The sequence below is a fragment of the Gobius niger genome, assembly GCF_951799975.1.
Source record: "Gobius niger genome assembly, chromosome: 9".
Classification (NCBI taxonomy): Eukaryota; Metazoa; Chordata; class Actinopteri; order Gobiiformes; family Gobiidae; genus Gobius; species Gobius niger.
In genome coordinates this window covers 23,486,293-23,503,361 of record NC_136860.1, presented here as the reverse complement: position 1 = coordinate 23,503,361, position 17,069 = coordinate 23,486,293, and positions in this window count along the sequence as shown.

Here is a 17,069-nt window from a genome sequence, read left to right as displayed (position 1 = left end):
AGTATGGGGTCCAGAGCCCTCTGCTAAGAGCTGTCCGTTCCCTGTGTGACCGCAGCAGGAGCTTCATTCCCATTACCGGTAGTGAGTCATTCCTAGTGCATGTTAGTCTCTGCAAGGGCTGCCCTTTGTCACCGGTTCTGTTGATTACCTTTATGGACAGAATTTTTAGGCGCAGCCAGGGCCCAGAGGGTGTTCGGTTTGGGAACCTAAGGATCTCATCTCTGCTGTTCTCTGATGTTGTTCTTTTGGCTTCATCACATCAGGACCATCAGCGTGCACAGGGGGGTTTGCAGCCGAGTGTGAAGCAGCTTGGATGAGTATCAGCACCTCCAAATCCGAGACCATGGTTCTCCAGCAGAAAAAGGTCTCCAGGTCGGTGGAGAAGATGAGGTGGCTCGGGCATCTGTGTCGGATGCCTCCTGGTCGCCTGCCTCCGGAGGTGTTACAGGCATGTCCTATTAGGAGGAGTCCTTGTGGGAGACCCAGGACATGCTGGAGGAGGTGTGCATGGAACAGGGATTCTGGGCATCTCTGCATCTCAGTACCCTTCACCAGCTTCGGTGAGACAGACACGTTTCTGAATGACAAGCAGCATCTAGCTCCATGGAGTCGCGAAGAGACGAGACAGATGCCGCCTTAGCAGGGAAAATTAAAGTAGGCAACCAAAGGTGAGGCGAACTGCAAAGAAGAAGGAAATGGAGCCTTTCGAAAAAATCTGTGTGAATGCCAGCTGATCTTGTGAGTGAGAGAGAAGCTAGGATGTGCCAGGAAAGACACATACGCTGTGATGAATCCTAGGCACACTGATCTTGTAAGTGAGAGGGAAGGGCAGACCTATGGAGATCAGCAGTGGGGACAGGGCGTCTGTCTCCTTTGTGTTGCCACATTTAATGGAGACGAGTGCAAGTGGCTTGCCATTGGCCTCAAGGGTGGTTTTCTACAACCTCATCGAGTTTGCAACAGGCTTTTATAGTCCTGTTGATGTTGTATAGCTCCAAGCATTCAATGATCCAAGTGAGTCGTAGGCTTTCTTCTTCAATCAATCCAGGCAGTGCTCAGGTTAGTGTTGTGGGTTCTGTAGTCTTGAGCGACTGTTCTGTTGCACCTCTGGTAGTTATATCAAAATGCAAGAGCAGGTGATCGATTTTGCATATTATTTGAATGAAAGAAAGAAAGAAAGAAAGAAAGAAAGAAAGAAAGAAAGAAAGAAAGAAAGAAAGAAAGAAAGAAAGAAAGAAAGAAAGAAAGAAAGAAAGAAAGAAAGAAAGAAAGAAAGAAAGAAAGAAAGAAAGAAAGAAAGAAAGAAAGAAAGAAAGAAAGAAAGAAAGAAATGTAACACTAGGAATCGTGTTAAACCACAGGTGAGCTTCAATAACAAAGCCAGACAGTCAGTGTGGGTCCAACAGCCCTAAGGCAAAGTTTATTTACAATTAAACAAATACTAAAATGGTTGAATTGGAACAGTAGTGGTGTGGCCTCGAGCTGGGGTGAGAGGGGTATACTATTAGTGAAAAACAAACACAAGGTTAAACAAATAAACACCATTTCCATAACAGAAATCACCCATATATATATGTGCCACCACCACCAAAACTACAAATGAAATCACCACCTAGAGTGAACCCCTGTCCCACCCAGCTGTTGCTAGATCAGGTCCACACCAATTGGGAAGATTGTTGTTTAAAATGAACACAGGAAACTGAAACTAACTCAAAATTAAACGGCAACCAGCACTGAGCCTATAAAAGCACAGTGCGATTATTAAACAATATAACAGAACAATTTACAACTAAAAGCATACCTTTAAAACTGGACTGTTAAGACCCTTAAAAGAATACAAAATCATTTACAATGTTAGTGTTTTACAATAAAAAGAACCATAAAACCTTAAAACCTAAAACAGTTCTCACCAGGAAGCAACGTGTGCACAGGCCTGCTCAGAAAGAGGAAGCAAGCCTGTGTAGCTCCTCCCTTTATAGCGTCATGTGATCACCTGATCACACCTGTCCCTGCCACAGAAAGAAAGAAAGAAAGAAAGAAAGAAAGAAAGAAAGAAAGAAAGAAAGAAAGAAAGAAAGAAAGAAAGAAAGAAAGAAAGAAACCTTTGCACATTAATAATATTGTTTTTGTTACATTTCTTGCATTGAGAATGGAGTGAATGTGTAAAGTAGACCAGTGCTCTTCAAAGACTGGGCTGAATTTCTATGAAAAAAATGAGCTGAGACTGGCTTGTAGAACAGCTGGTGTAAAGTAGCGAAAGCAGTCAAAAAGGCAAACAAAGTCCGAGCCACTCGAGTCATGTAGCAAAAGTAAAAGTACATGGACCAGCCTGTGCGTTTTGACCGTCAGGGCCCTGACGAAGACCATTTTTTCACAAAAGTCCTAAATAAGTTGGATTATGTCATACATTTTGGAAGTTTTGTCATATATCGTATATATTATTTTCAATGTGACAACCTTTTTCCTTTGGTAGCTATCCTTCAACCAATAGCAAAAATGTAGGAGGAGTATAGACCATGTATTAAAAGATAAAATCGGAAACCCCTAACTCCATACTGCTCTCATCCTGGTGAGATGGACACCACTATAGATGCTCACCTATGCTTTCCAAATTTGTTCAATGCTTCTTGTGAAAAGATTGTCCGCCCTTACTTCTCTGCAATGCTGGTTTACATTGTGCTGTATGTTATTTCATTGGTGACGACTACTCTGAATCTGCTGGTTATTATTTCAATCTCACATTACAAGTAATCACCAACATCTACATATGAAAATATTATGCCTTGTTCTGAAAGATCTAAACTTGTTTTTCTTTTCCAGGCAGCTCCACACTCCCACCAACTTCCTCCTCCTGTCTTTGGCTGTATCCGATTTCTGTGTTGGACTCCTCATGTTTTTCCAAATTCTCGTTGTCGATGGATGTTGGCTTTTTGGTGATATCTTATGCGTTGTATACCAGTTAGTGTCCTACACTGTAACAAGTGCCTCATTGGGAACAATAGTGCTCATATCAGTGGATCGGTACATTGCTATTTGCCAGCCTTTGCATTACTATACGAAAGTCAAAAGGCACAGAGTTCAATTCTGCATATGTCTTAATTGGTTGTGTTCCGCTTTCCACAACTTATTGGTGCTCAAAGAAAACATGGAAAAACCAGGAAGCTTTAACAGTTGCTCTGGGGAGTGTGTGGCTGTGATAAATTACTATCTTGGTCTTATTGACGTTTTTATATCATTTATTATACCAGTCAGTGCTATTGCTGTTTTGTACATTAGAGTATTTGTTGTGGTTTTGACTCAGGTTCGGGCCATGCGTTCCCAGACCACAGCCACAAATTCACAAAGAACTGGATGTGCAAATAAATCTGAACTAAAAGCTGCCAGGACGCTGGGGGTTGTTATTTTGTTGTTTATTGTATGCCTGAGCCCGTATTACATCATCATAATAGGCCAGGATGCCTATTTTAATGCTTCATCTGCTGCTGTTGTTATATATTTGATCTATTTCAACTCCTGTTTGAATCCCATAATATATACGTTTTTCTACCCCTGGTTTAGAAAGTGTCTCAAATATATAGTGACACTTCAGATACTGCAGCCTGGTTCTAGTAGGACACATATTATGCCTTGTAACATTTAGAGGGGTTTTGTACAGGACTTTGCTAATAAAATGGACAGGATTGGTTTTCATCAGCACTTTGTAAAATTAATCAAATATGCATTTGAATAAATTACTTTTAAAAATGTGTTTGTTATGAAGAAGGTGGTTGCATTCTGAGAAACTCTGCATTATGGCTCATGCAATTATTGTACCACAGTTATCACATCACATCTTAAATTTACTCATTAGCATATAAACAATGGGAATATGAAGTCCTAACAATGCAGACTACATATTGAGGAAACTCTGTAATACATAAAATACATGATACAACCTTATTTTACTCAGGGAAAGATGAACAGGAGACAACTGAAGCAGTAAATGAAGAAAAAAACACAATAAAACATTGGTTTGATCTAAATAAATAAGCTCTCACTGTTAAACATAACTTTTAATATTCCATGACAAAAGAAAAACAGACATCTTTAAAAAACCCAGGTTCAGTTGTAAATCAATGGAACATACAGCTACAGTGATAGGAAATAGTTTCTGGAGAAAACTTCAGAAAGAAGTGAAAGAGTCAGAAACTCCCCTGGAGTTCAAGAAACACATAAAAGCTTGAATGTAGAAGTATGAAGATTACTTGGAAATGAATAATGTGGGATATTTGATTTGAACAAGCATGAGGCGTGCATAGGCAGTTCCTGAATTTGAACCCGCAGAAGGCCCCCAGGCCAAATGGCATCTTCCCCGCCATCCTGAGGCACTGTGTGGAACAGCTGGCTCCTGTCTTGCTCCTTGGAGTCATGCCACATACCAGCCTGCTTCAAAACGTCCACCATCGCTCCTGTTCCCAAGAAACCAAGGAGCACAGGACTTAATGACTACAGGCAGCTGGACTGACATCTGTAGTCATGAAGTCTTTTGAGTGCTTGGTCCTGCCCCACCTCAAGGAAATCACCACCCCCCTCTTAGACCTGCTGCAGTTTGCCTACAGAGCCAAGAGGTCTGTGGACAACACAGTCAATCTGGTCCTCCACCTCATCCTGGAGCATCTGGACTCCTCAGGAACCTATGGTAGGATCCTGTTTGTGGACTTTAGCTCTGCCTTCAGCACCATCCTGCCACAAACCAAGCTCAGCGTGCCCGACTCCCTCTGCAGGTGGATCCTGACTTCCTGATGGACCGGAGGCAACAAGTGTGGCCGCCGAGATCATCTCGGACACTCGGACTACAAACACTGAAATCCCTCAGGGCTGTGTACTTCCCCCCTGGCTCTTCTCCCTATAACTGCTGCACCTCTGTCACCAGTCCATAAAACTCATCAAGTTTGCGGACGACACCATCCTCATCGGGCTCATCTCGGATGGTGATGAGTCTGCCTACAGGAGAGAGGTAGACCGGCTGGTGTCCTGGTGCAGCCACAACAACCTGGAGCTGAATGCCCAGAAGAAAGTGAAGATGACCGTGGACTTCAGGAAAGTCACAGCCTCACTGTTTTGTTCATTACCTTTATGTACAGAATTTCTAGGCGCAGCCAGGGGCCGGAGGGTGTTCGGTTTGAGAACCTCAGGATCTCATCTCTGCTGTTTGCAAATGATGTTGTTCTGTTGACTTCATCAAATCAGGACCATCAGCATGCACTGGGGCGGTTTGGAGCTGAGAGTGAAGCAGCTGGGTTGAGGATCAGCACCTCCAAGACCATGGTTCTCCACCAGAAAAAGGTCTCCAGATTGGTAGTCCTTGCCTCAAGTGGAGGACTTCAAGTATCTCTGGGTCTTGTTCATGACTGAGGAATGGATGGGGCGTGAGATCGACAGACAGATTGGTGCAGCATCAGCAGTGATGCGGTCGCTGTATCGGACTGTTGTGCTGAAGAGGGAGCTGAGTTGGGGGTCGAAGCTCTCAGTTTACCGATCATGAGATTTGGGTAATAACCAAAGGGACAAGATTGCAGATACAGGCGGCCGAAATGAGTTTGCTTCGTAGGGTTTGCTTCGTAAGGTGTGAGGAGTTCAGTCACCTGGGAGGAGCTCGGAGTAGAGTCGCTGCTCCTTCAAGTTAAAGGGAGCCAGCTGAGGTGGTTCGGGGGAATCTTTTACGGATGCCTCCTGGCCATCTTCCTCAGGAGGTGTTTCAGGCACGTCCAATTGGGAAGAGTCCTCTTGGAAGACCCAGGACACACTGGGGGGCTATGTCTCTGAGCTGGCCTGTGTCATCTTAGGGTCCCCCCAGAAATGCTGGAGGAGGTGTGCATGGATTAGGAAGTCTGGGCATCTCTGTTTAGACTGCTGCTCCGTCTCAGATTAACCCAGCTCTTCAGGACCCCCAAAATGAAGCCCCGGGGGACCAATGACCAAGGGTCTGGATTATATGGTCGGAAAGCCTGCCCTGGCTGCAGAGGAAGCAGCCTTGGTACCAAACAAGAGTAGAATCATGCGGAAATGCTTACTGAACCAGAATCAGAGGTGGGAGGAATGTGAGGAAATTACTTGATCCATCCAGTGCACTGTTAAAAGTCGTATGCCCATTTTGTTATTGTAACGTAAGAGTGTAGTTTGTCTTCACATGACAATGATCGTTTTAAATGTTTAACGTATGTCAGTAAGTTCAAAGCTGAAAAATTCTTTGAGGTGTGTTGGGGTAACATTTAACATGAACTTGACTTAGTTTGGTAAGTTTTAGAAAGAGACCGGATCTTGTAAACCCACAACCATATTACTGCGCCACACATATAGTGCTAGAAAATAATATAAAATAATATTCAGCTTTTTTGAGAGTGAATACTTATTTTTAATAATAACTCTTATTGTAACAGCTTAAGAAATGTTGTTGGTAAAAATCAATCTAGACAAAACTGGCAGAAGAAAACGATCCACATCAGTCCGTCCTGCGGTACATTTCAACAGTTTTGTTTTCAAATGAAGTGGACGTTTCTTCACTGAGGATCGCGCTAAAGTAAGGAAACAATCTTTCACTTGTGTTTTAGCCAAATAAAATATATGTTCAATATCACCCTAAGCCATGTCTTGCCCATATACAGTGCCTCTCGAAAGTATTCATACACCTTGAACTTTTGCACATTTTGTCATGTTTAGAACCCTAAACATAAAGATTTTATTCAGATTTTTTTACTGAACGTTCACACACAAGTAACAGACAACTGTGAAGTGAAAGCAAAATGATACATGATTCTGTTATTTTTCAAAAAATAGAAAAGTGAAAAGTGGGGTGTGCATAAGTATTCATACAGCATGAATGAATACTTTGTGGAACCCCCTTTTGCTGCAATAACAGCACAAGTCTTTTGACTGTACAAGATTTGCACATGTAGAGACTGACATTTTAGCCCATTCCTCTTTACAAAACAACTCAAGCTCTGTCACATTAGAAGGAGAGCGTTTGTGAACAGCAGTTTTCAGATTATTCCACAGATTTTCAATAGGATTTAGGTCAGGACTTTGACTGGGCCATTCTAACACATTAATATGTTTTTATTGAACCATTCCTTTGTAGATTTAGCTTTGTGCTCCGGGTCATTGTCCTGCTGGAAGGTGAATCTCCGCCCCAGCCTCAGTTCTCTTGCTGACTCCAGCAGGTTTTCCTCCAAAATGTCTCTGTATTTGGCTCCATCCATCTTCCCAACTATTCTTACAATCTCCCCAGTCCCCACTGAGGAAAAGCAGCCCCACAGCATAATGCTCCCCTCCGTATATTTGACACTGGGGATGGTGCACTCAGGACGATGAGCAGTGTCAGGTTTGCTCCATACATAACGTTTTGCATCTGGGCCAAAAAGTTACATTTTTGTCTCATCTGACCAAAGCTCCTTCTTCCACATGGAGCTATGTCCTCTATATGACTTCTAGCAAACTTCAAACGGGATTTCTCATGGCCTCCTTTCAATAATGGCTTTCTTCTTCCACTCGTCCATGAAGGCCAGATTTGTGTAGATACGACTTATAGTTGTCCCATGTACAGATTCCCCCAGCTCAGCGGCAGGACTTCACAGGTCCTCCAGAGTTATCTTGGGGCACTTGGTTGTATTTCTGACCAGTGTTCTCCTTGTTCAGTTTGTTAGTTTACGTGAACAGCCGTGTCTTGGTAAGTCTGCAGTGGTGCTTTACTCTTTCCATTTCTGAATGATGGATTGAACAGTGCTCAGGGAGATGTTTAAATCTTGGGAAATCTTTGTGTAACTTAATGCTGCTTTAAACTTCTCGACAGCTTTATCCCTGACCTCTCTGGTGAGCTCCTTGGCCCTCATGATGTTGTTCAGTGACCAACACACTCCGACCACAGCTCTGAGGGCCTAAAAGAACAGCTGAAATTAAACTGAGAGTAGATTACACACAGGTGGCCTCTATTTAATGGTTAGGCCAAGGTGTGAACATTCTGCAGTCATTAGGAATGTTTTAAAGGCAATTTAATGCACTCAGAAAATGCTGTATGAATACTTATGCACGCCCCACTTTTCACTTTTCTATTTTTGGAAAAATAACAGAATCATGTATCATTTTGCTTTCACTTCACAGCTGTCTGTTACTTGTGTGTGAACGTTCAGTAAAAAAATCAAAATAAAATCTTTATGTTTAGGGTTGCAAACATGACAAAATGTGCAAAAGTTCAAGGTGTATGAATACTTTCGAGAGGCACTGTATATACATATGGATATATATTTTTGTAAAGTAAGCCATGCGGTGCTAAAGCTAGCTTCAAAAGGGGTGGGCTATTTGAAGAAAGTTGTCTTAGAGAGGGGTTTTTAATTTGCTCTAAAAGCTTCATCGTGGTAATATTTTCTTGTGTAACACAGCAGGCAGCAGGCGAAGTCCAGGCAAGTCTCCCAGAAAGGAGAGAGACAAGGAAGAGGGGAGCTACTGGGCTAGCCATGCCACAGGTTTCATCTGAGTTCGTGTCTGTGCAAAGGTAAACTAGTACTAAGGCTGTCATGTAACTGTTTAGCAAGTACTTTAACCGCTCAAGCAATGACTTTACTGCCGATAATTTCCGCATTATGTTATTATTTGTGTTGTACTGCGCGCCACTTTTCTCTGCTTAGTGGAGCGGCAGTGCTAAGATAAGCTAGCAGGGGTGCTAAGCTAAGCTAGCGCAGTTCAAGCCCAAGAACAGGTCACTGCAAGTGTATCTGGCCGCAGACCCGTCTCGGTCACTGGGCTGGTAAAGCCCCGTGCTCCGTACGGAGGTTTGAACGTGACCATTCTGAACATAACGTAAAGTACAGATAATCTGCAAACACATAGACACAAACAACTGACTCACAGATAGACAGTCACGCTCTCAGCACAGAGGAGCAAGACTGGGATAAAAGGAGATAAAAGGTCTAGACTTCTTCTCTTTCTCTGAAGTCACCAGCTGGTTTTACTTCTTTGTAACTGGAACAATGGCAGTAAAAGCCTTTTCTTCGAGACAACTTATATCTCCAGTGTTTGCTTTGGCCATATCCAAATAACTGTTCTCGCGTGATACAAAAGAACCAGATCCTAACAAACCCTAGAACACTATCGCTCAAACTCTGTTCTTTGACAGAGTAATATGGACATTCAGGAAGAAAGTCTTATATAAATCTATTAACACATCTGAAGGAATGAAATCTTGAATCTTTTAACTAAACTGACGAAATCAAAGCACAATAACACGTAGAAACTTTAAGTGCAAATGTGAATATTTATTCAAAATTTGAGGTCACACACACACTTAAGCATCAACATTATTAAGGTTTAATGTATAACAGGTCTTAAATGGGGTGAATGACAATTACAGTAGTGGATGGAGTATCTTTGTTACATTGGTCTAATTATCTTTAATACGGTTTGGCCTGATCGATTTACAAAGGGTTTTCAAAAGTAATGTAATAAAAATTGTCAAAGGTAGCCTGGTCTTACCTCATGCTCATTTCATACAGAGGGTCTGGATCTTCACAATTGAGCTCCATTTTCAGGTGGGAGGGGTGAACTCTTTTTATAGTTTGAGATGATTGGATCTGATTTCACGTAGGCGATGTAATGCGCCCGAGTGAGTGAAGAGAGTGATCAAATGCTACACCTACAAGCCCCGCCCTCCCCTACTCACTGATTGGTAGGTTGAAAATCAACCGATGTAACGCGGCAACTGAGATCAGACCCACACGAAACATGTAGGGAGATAATCATTGGCCGGAGTTACGGATGGCGATGGCGAGGTCAAAGGGGACATTTTGGGCAGAGCTGGAGTAGCCTGCGCTCAACACCAAGCCGACAGACACCGCAGGATGGAGGCGATCTTTCACCTGGAGGCCATGGAGGTGGACAGCACTTGTTTTGGAGGACGGGTTTGGCACCGTGGTGGTCAGCCTGGTGGCGCCCGAGAGGAGCCAGGTGCGCCTGGTTTGACCACTTCTCTCCTTGTGTGGGTCCCCAGAGGCTCTCCAGTATACTCGCTCAGGCCCAGCGCGGGTACTCTCGTGGAACCGCGCTGAGCTGCTCTTTAGAGCTACTGCGGCCGGCGCTTGGTCGAGCCCGTCCAGGGCTTCATTATGTTGCAAAAAGTGCTTTTAACAATTGTGATCAAAAAACAGTTTCCCCTCCCACTAAAAACGGATGGAATTAGCCCAAGGCTGCAATCCAGTGTGGCATGTTTACATGCACGAGACCCATGTATGTTAATTAACACGCACTGTCCCGACCAAATAAAACAATAAATTAATTAATTACAAAATTAAAGACAAAATTAAATTTGTAAAGCTATTTTTTTTTCCAGGATTTGCTCCAAATGGTAAATTGTCGACTTAAAAGGAGCGTATACAATTATACTGAGCTCAAAAATGTATATATTTTTGAAGAAAAATAAATGAGAAACACAAGGTTTGAAATGGAGGGCGAGTGTGACCACGAGGATGGTCACCACAACAAAGAGAAGTTTTATAAGAGAGCGAGATCAGGCCGTACCTCTAATTTTGAAGGCAATATTGATACTCCATCAATTACTGATAAATATTCAACAAAGGGTCAAACATTTGTGTGACACACATAGTGAGGCAGTTAATATGTACATTAGTCACATTGTCAGTAAAGAGTCTTTGGTCTCGTCCAGAGGGTCCAAGGCCAGCAGCAGCTTCAGACCTGTTTCATGAGTGTCATAAAAGAAACAAATAGTTGAAATCTGTTTCTTTCTTTGTGATAGGACAGTCTTTGCATGGAAATCAACTGTCTGTGGGGGGAACTTTGTCTGACCTCAAATACAAGGCCAAGATGTTGGTTTCAATCCTGGATCCAGAGGAGTGCGGCTTTCAGCAGGATGTTAAAAGGAAGTTTCATCTTTGTGAATGACATTTTTAACATTAGTGTCAGTTCCTTTTTTTACTTTTAGCGGGTTCCTTGCCATCCCAGTGGGGGTCTTGCTTCTGGCAAAAGGAGAAACAAAGGAGTGCCAGTCTGGAGAGGATGGCAGTCATCCATCTTGTTGATTAGATCCTAGGAGTTTAATTCTAAGTTCAGTCCCAAAGAATTCATTATGCTATGTCATGACTTGAGTAAAAGCATCTTTGTAACTTCAAAAATATGACGGTAAACTTCTGAAGACGACCCTCTAAACATTTGTCATACGTTCTTAAACTCTGTACAGTTTGGGTAAGAGGGAAGGAGTGATTAAACTCACACCAGCTGTTCCCCTTATTTCCCTCTGCAGGCCTGAGCTCTGAGGCAACACGTGGCCGTCCCAGGAGGAGAGTGTCCCAACACAGGAGACCAGGGCCCAGACAACGTTGAGCTGAAGAAACAACCTAAATGCAGGTACAAAGCGATGCTGCCCGCGACAGCAGCCACAGAACGAGGTCCACTGCAGCTGCGTGGAGCCCGGCCCCGGATCCTGCACGTGGGGGGGTTTGGTGACTCATCTGTCCCAGAGCTGAACTCTTGTCGCTGCCCAGTCCGGTTACACGCAGTACCCTCACGCCCCAAAATGTCACGCGCTATCCTCTCTCACGATGTCCTAGCCCTCGCTAAAGGCCGCGCAATGTCCTAGCCCTCGCTAAAGGCCGCGCGATGTCCTAGCCCTCGCTAAAGGCCGCGCAATGTCCTAGCCCTCGCTAAAGGCCGCGCGATGTCCTAGCCCTCGCTAAAGGCCGCGCGATGTCCTACCCCTCGGTCCTACCCCTCGGTAGTGCCCCGCGCGATGTCCTACCCCTCACTAATGCCCCGCGCGATGTCCTACCCCTCGCTAATTTACCCCATGCCGTCCCATCCTGGACTATGAAATCTCTACCAAACTGAGCTCAGTAAAAGCAAATTTTATGCCATTGATGTGAGAGAACCGCCCCCCAATCCCCCCCCCCCCCCACTCCTGCAACCACCGTCCTGTCCTAAACCTCCCCCCTCCCCCTAAACCTGTAACCACCGTCCTGTCCTACACCTCCCCCTACTCCTGTAACAACCGTCCTGTCCTACACCTCCCCCTACTCCTGTAACAACCGTCCTGTCCTAAACCTCCGCCTACTCCTGTGACCACCATTCTGTCTAACACCGGCCCTGTCACACCAATGGCAGCAAATTTACTTCTCTGACGACTAATCAGCTTTTTGTAGGGTCCGCTCGCCACAGAGGCCCCTCCCACCCCACCGTGCGGGATCCTGGGGTCAGAGGCTTCCAGACGCAGCTGCAGGTCCTCGCTCTGTGGCCGCTGTCGTTCGAGCAGCATCGTCCTTGCACCTGCATTAAGCTGTTTCCTCAGCTCAACGTTGTCTGGGCCCTGGTCTCCTGTAGGGGGCGCTCTCCTCCTGGGATGGCTGCCTGGTGCCTCAGTGCTCCGGCCTGCGGAGGAAACCAACGGGAGCAGAGATGTGTGTTTATCCCTGAGAAGAATATCTTCATATTTTAGAAGACACAGTTTTCATTTGACCGAACAACTTTTACTATTAAAATAAGTTCAAGCACTTTACTTGAGTAAAAGCATCTTTGTCACTTCAAAAACAGACAGTTCCTGATCAACTCTAAACATTTGTCATACATTCTTACTCTCTTACCCAAACTGTACAGAGTTTAAGAGGGAAGGAGTGATTAAGCTCACACCAGCTGTTCCCCTTATTTTGCTCTGCAGGCCTGAGCTCTGACGCAACAAGTGGCCGTCCCAGGAGGAGAGCGCCCCCTACAGGAGACCAGGGCCCAGACAACGTTGAGCTGAAGAAACAACCTAAATGCAGGTACAAAGCGATGCTGCCCGCGACAGCAGCCACAGAACGAGGTCCACTGCAGCTGCGTGGAGCCCGGCCCCGGGTCCTGCACATGGGGGGGTTTGGTGACTCATCTGTCCCAGAGCTGAACTCAGAAAAGCTATCTTGTCGCTGCCCAGTCCAGTTACACGCAGTACCCTCACGCTCCATACTGTTACGCCCTATCCTCTCTCGCGATGTCCTAGCCCTCGCTAAAGGCTGCGCGATGTCCTAGCCCTCGGTAGTGCCCCGCGCGATGTCCTAGCCCTCGCTAAAGGCCGCACGATGTCCTAGCCCTCGCTAAAGGCCGCACGATGTCGTAGCCCTCGCTAAAGGCCGCACGATGTCCTAGCCCTCGCTAAAGGCCGCGCAATGTCCTAGCCCTCGCGCTATGTCCTACCCCTCGCTAATTTACCCCATGCCGTCCCACCCTGGACTATCAAATCTCTACCAAACTGAGCTCAGTTAAAGCACATTTGATGCCATTGATGTGAGAGAACCGCCCCCTCCTACTCCTGTAACCACCGTCCTGTCCTAATCCCCCCCCCCCACTCCTGTAACCACCGTCCTGTCCTAAACCTTCCCTCCCCCCTACTCCTGTGACCACCATCCTGTCCTAAACCTCCCCTCCCCCCTACTCCTGTGACCACCATCCTGTCCTAATCCTCCCCCCGCCCTCAAGTCCTACAACCACCGCCCTGTCCTAACACCGGCCCTGTCACACCAATGGCAGCAAATTTACCTCCCTGACGACTAATCAGCTTTTCGTAGGGTCCGCTCGCCACAGAGGCCCCTCCCACCCCACCGTGCGGGACCCCGGGGTCAGAGGCTTCCAGACGCAGCTGCAGGTCCTCGCTCTGTGGCCGCTGTTGTTCGAGCAGCATCGTCCTTGCACCTGCATTAAGCTGTTTCCTCAGCTCAACGTTGTCTGGGCCCTGGTCTCCTGTAGGGGGCGCTCTCCTCCTGGGATGGCCGCCTGGTGCCTCAGTGCTCCGGCCTGCGGAGGAAACCAACGGGAGCAGAGATGTGTGTTTATCCCTGAGAAGAATATATTCATATTTTAGAAGACACAGTTTTCATTTGACTTAATAGTAAAAGTTATAGTAAAGTTTTGAGTTTAAGTAATTTTGACCTATTTACATATTAATTTGTTGATGCTTTGGTCTTAGTGGCACCATTTCTACAACTGTCACTGAAGGATCGTTCAGAAATTGTTCTTGTTCGTGAGCAAAGCGTGGTTATTGTGGCCTTTGCTCATGTTGGCGCTGTTCGCTGGCTCAAATGTCTGCTGGACGTTTTCTGCTCCTGAACCCTGTGTGTTCGTCGTCTGAGGGATTAATATTTCTGATGTTCTTTCAATTTCGATGATGAGATGCCTTTCATCCTCTTTTACCACGTTTAAGAGAAGCTCCTCACGTACTGCAGACTCTCGTGCGGCGCTTTCAAAGTCTTGTAACTGTGACTTTCACACCAACGTCTTTCATTCTCAAATTGCGTCTCTGACCACTGTCGTTCTCTGGCATGAAAGAACGACAGCCAGAGCCTGTCACGCTCCTGCCTCCATCTTTCTCTCTGAAGGAGACCTGATCTCTCCTCTCTCCACTGACGCTCTCTGTCATGGAGCTCCTGGATCTTTTGTTTGAGTTTGTCTTTTTCAGAAAACGCTTCAGCTCCTTCTGTAACACTGTCAGAAGTGTCTTGGGCGTTTTCCATTTTGCTAATGTCACAAATGTTTGTAAAAGTCGATCAAAACTGTGAGAAAGTGCTGAGCGTTTGCTAAGACGGTGTCGCAATGTGAACTAAACCAGCAGTTTGGCAGAAATGACCTGGACTCACCATAGAAACAGACACAGCATTCCATATGAAGCAGGAAGGAATGTGTAATGACACATTTTGGAATATGACCTGTTGCTAGGTTACAAGGTAGATTCCACTTTCCCAGGTCAACATTACACCAACGTGGCTAAAACAGAAAATTGTAAATGGTCTCAACTTATAAAGCGCTTTTCCACTTACATTAGGCACTCAAAGCGCTTTACAGCAAGGATCATACTCTCATTCACACACCGATGTACGCAGACACTGGGGGCAATGTGTCTTGCCCAAGGACACAACGACAGTGTGCACTTTCAGGAGGTGGGATCGTGAGACGACCCGCTCTACCAGCTGCACTAGTGCAGTAAAGGCAGAAAGATGAAATGTGTTTTAATATGTATTTTTTATACTAATACATTGCATACACCGGCCGATAGTTGAACCTCGGATCCAGGAGGAACAATGCGGTTTTCGTCCTGGTCGTGGCACACTGGACCAGCTCTATATACCCTTCATCGGGTGCTCGAGGGTTCGTGGGAGTTCGCCCAACCAGTCCACATGTGTTTTGTGGATCTGGAGAAGGCGTTCGACCGCGTCCCTCGTGGTGCCCTATGGGGGGTGCTCCGGGAGTATGGGGTCCGGGGCCCTCTGCTAAGGTGCTGTATGACCGCAGCAGGAGCTTGGTTCGCATTGCCGACAGTAAGTCAGACCTGTTCCCGGTGCGTGTTGGTCTCCGCCAGGGCTGCCCTTTGTCACCGATTCTGTCCATAACTTTTATGGACAGAATTTCTAGGCGCAGCCAGGGGCCGGAGGGCGTCCGGTTTGGGAGCCTCAGGATCTAATCTCTGCTGTTTGCAGATGATGTTGTTCTGATGGCCTCAACGAACCAGGACCTTCAGCGCGCTCTGGGGCGGTTTGCAGCCGAGTGTGTAGCGGCCGGGATGGGGATCAGCACCTCCAAATCCGAGGCCATGGTTCTCCACCAGAAAAAGGTGGCTTCCCCTCTACAGGTCGGTGGGGTGTCCTTACCTCAAGTGGAGGAGTTCAAGTATCTCGGGGTCTTGTTCACGAGTGAGGGATGGATGGAGCGTGAGATCGACAGACGGATCGGTGCGGCGTCAGCAGTGATGCGGTCGCTGTATCGGTCTGTCGTGGTGAAGAGGGAGCTGAGTCGGAGGGCAAAGCTCTCGATTTACCGATCGATCTACGTTCCCACACTCACCTATGGTCATGAGATTTGGGTCATGACCGAAAGGACAAAATCGCGAATACAAGCGGCCGAAATGAGTTTCCTTCGCAGGGTGGCTGGGCGCACCCTTCGAAATCTGGTGAGGGGCTCAGTTACCCGGGAGGAGCTCGGAGTAGAGTCGCTGCTCCTTCACGTCGAAAGGAGCCAGCTGAGGTGGCTCGGGCATCTGTTTCGGATGCCTCCTGGTCGCCTCCCGCGGGAGGTGTTCCAGGCATGTCCTAGTGGGACAAGGCCTCATGGAAGGCCCAGGACACGGTGGTGGGACTATGTCTCCGAGCTGGCCTGGTGTCGCCTCGGGGTCCCCCCAGAACAGCTGGAGGAGGTGTGTGTGGATCGGGAAGTCTGGGCATCTCTGCTGAGACTGCTGCCTTTGCAAATTAATAATATTGTTTTTGTTACAATTCTTGCATTGAGAATGGAGTGAAAGTAAAAACACCTAATTAATGGCTTTTAGATTGTTGTGCTTTTTCTTATGGCCTGACAAAGTCCTAAATAAGTTGGATTATGTCATAAAGTTTCTGAAGTTTTGTCATATATATCGTATAGGCCTATATTGTTTTCAATATGACAACCTTTTTCCATTGGTAGCTATCCTTCAACCAATAGTAAAGATGTAGGAGGAGTATAGAGCATGTTCTAAAAGATAAAATTGGAATCCCCTAACTTCGTATCCCTCTCATCCTGGTGAGATGGACACCACTATAGATGTTCATGACCTGTGCTTTCCAAATTTGTTGAATGCTTCTTGTGAAAAGATTGTCCGCCCTTACTTCTCTGCAATGCTGGTTTACATTGTGCTGTATGTTATTTCATTGGCGACAACTACTCTGAATCTGCTGGTTATTATTTCAATCTCACATTACAAGTAATCACCAACATCTACATATGAAACTACTAATACTAAATACTATGTTCTGAAATCTAAATTTGTTTTTCTTCTCCAGGCAGCTCCACACTCCCACCAACTTCCTCCTCCTGTCTTTGGCTGTATCCGATTTCTGTGTTGGACTCCTCATGTTTTTCCAAATTCTCGTGGTCGATGGATGTTGGCTGTTTGGTGATATCTTATGCGTTGTATACCAGTTAGTGTCCTACACAGTTACATGTGCCTCATTGGGAACAATAGTGCTCATATCAGTGGATCGGTACATTGCTATTTGCCAGCCTTTGCATTACTATACAAAAGTCAATGGGCACAGAGT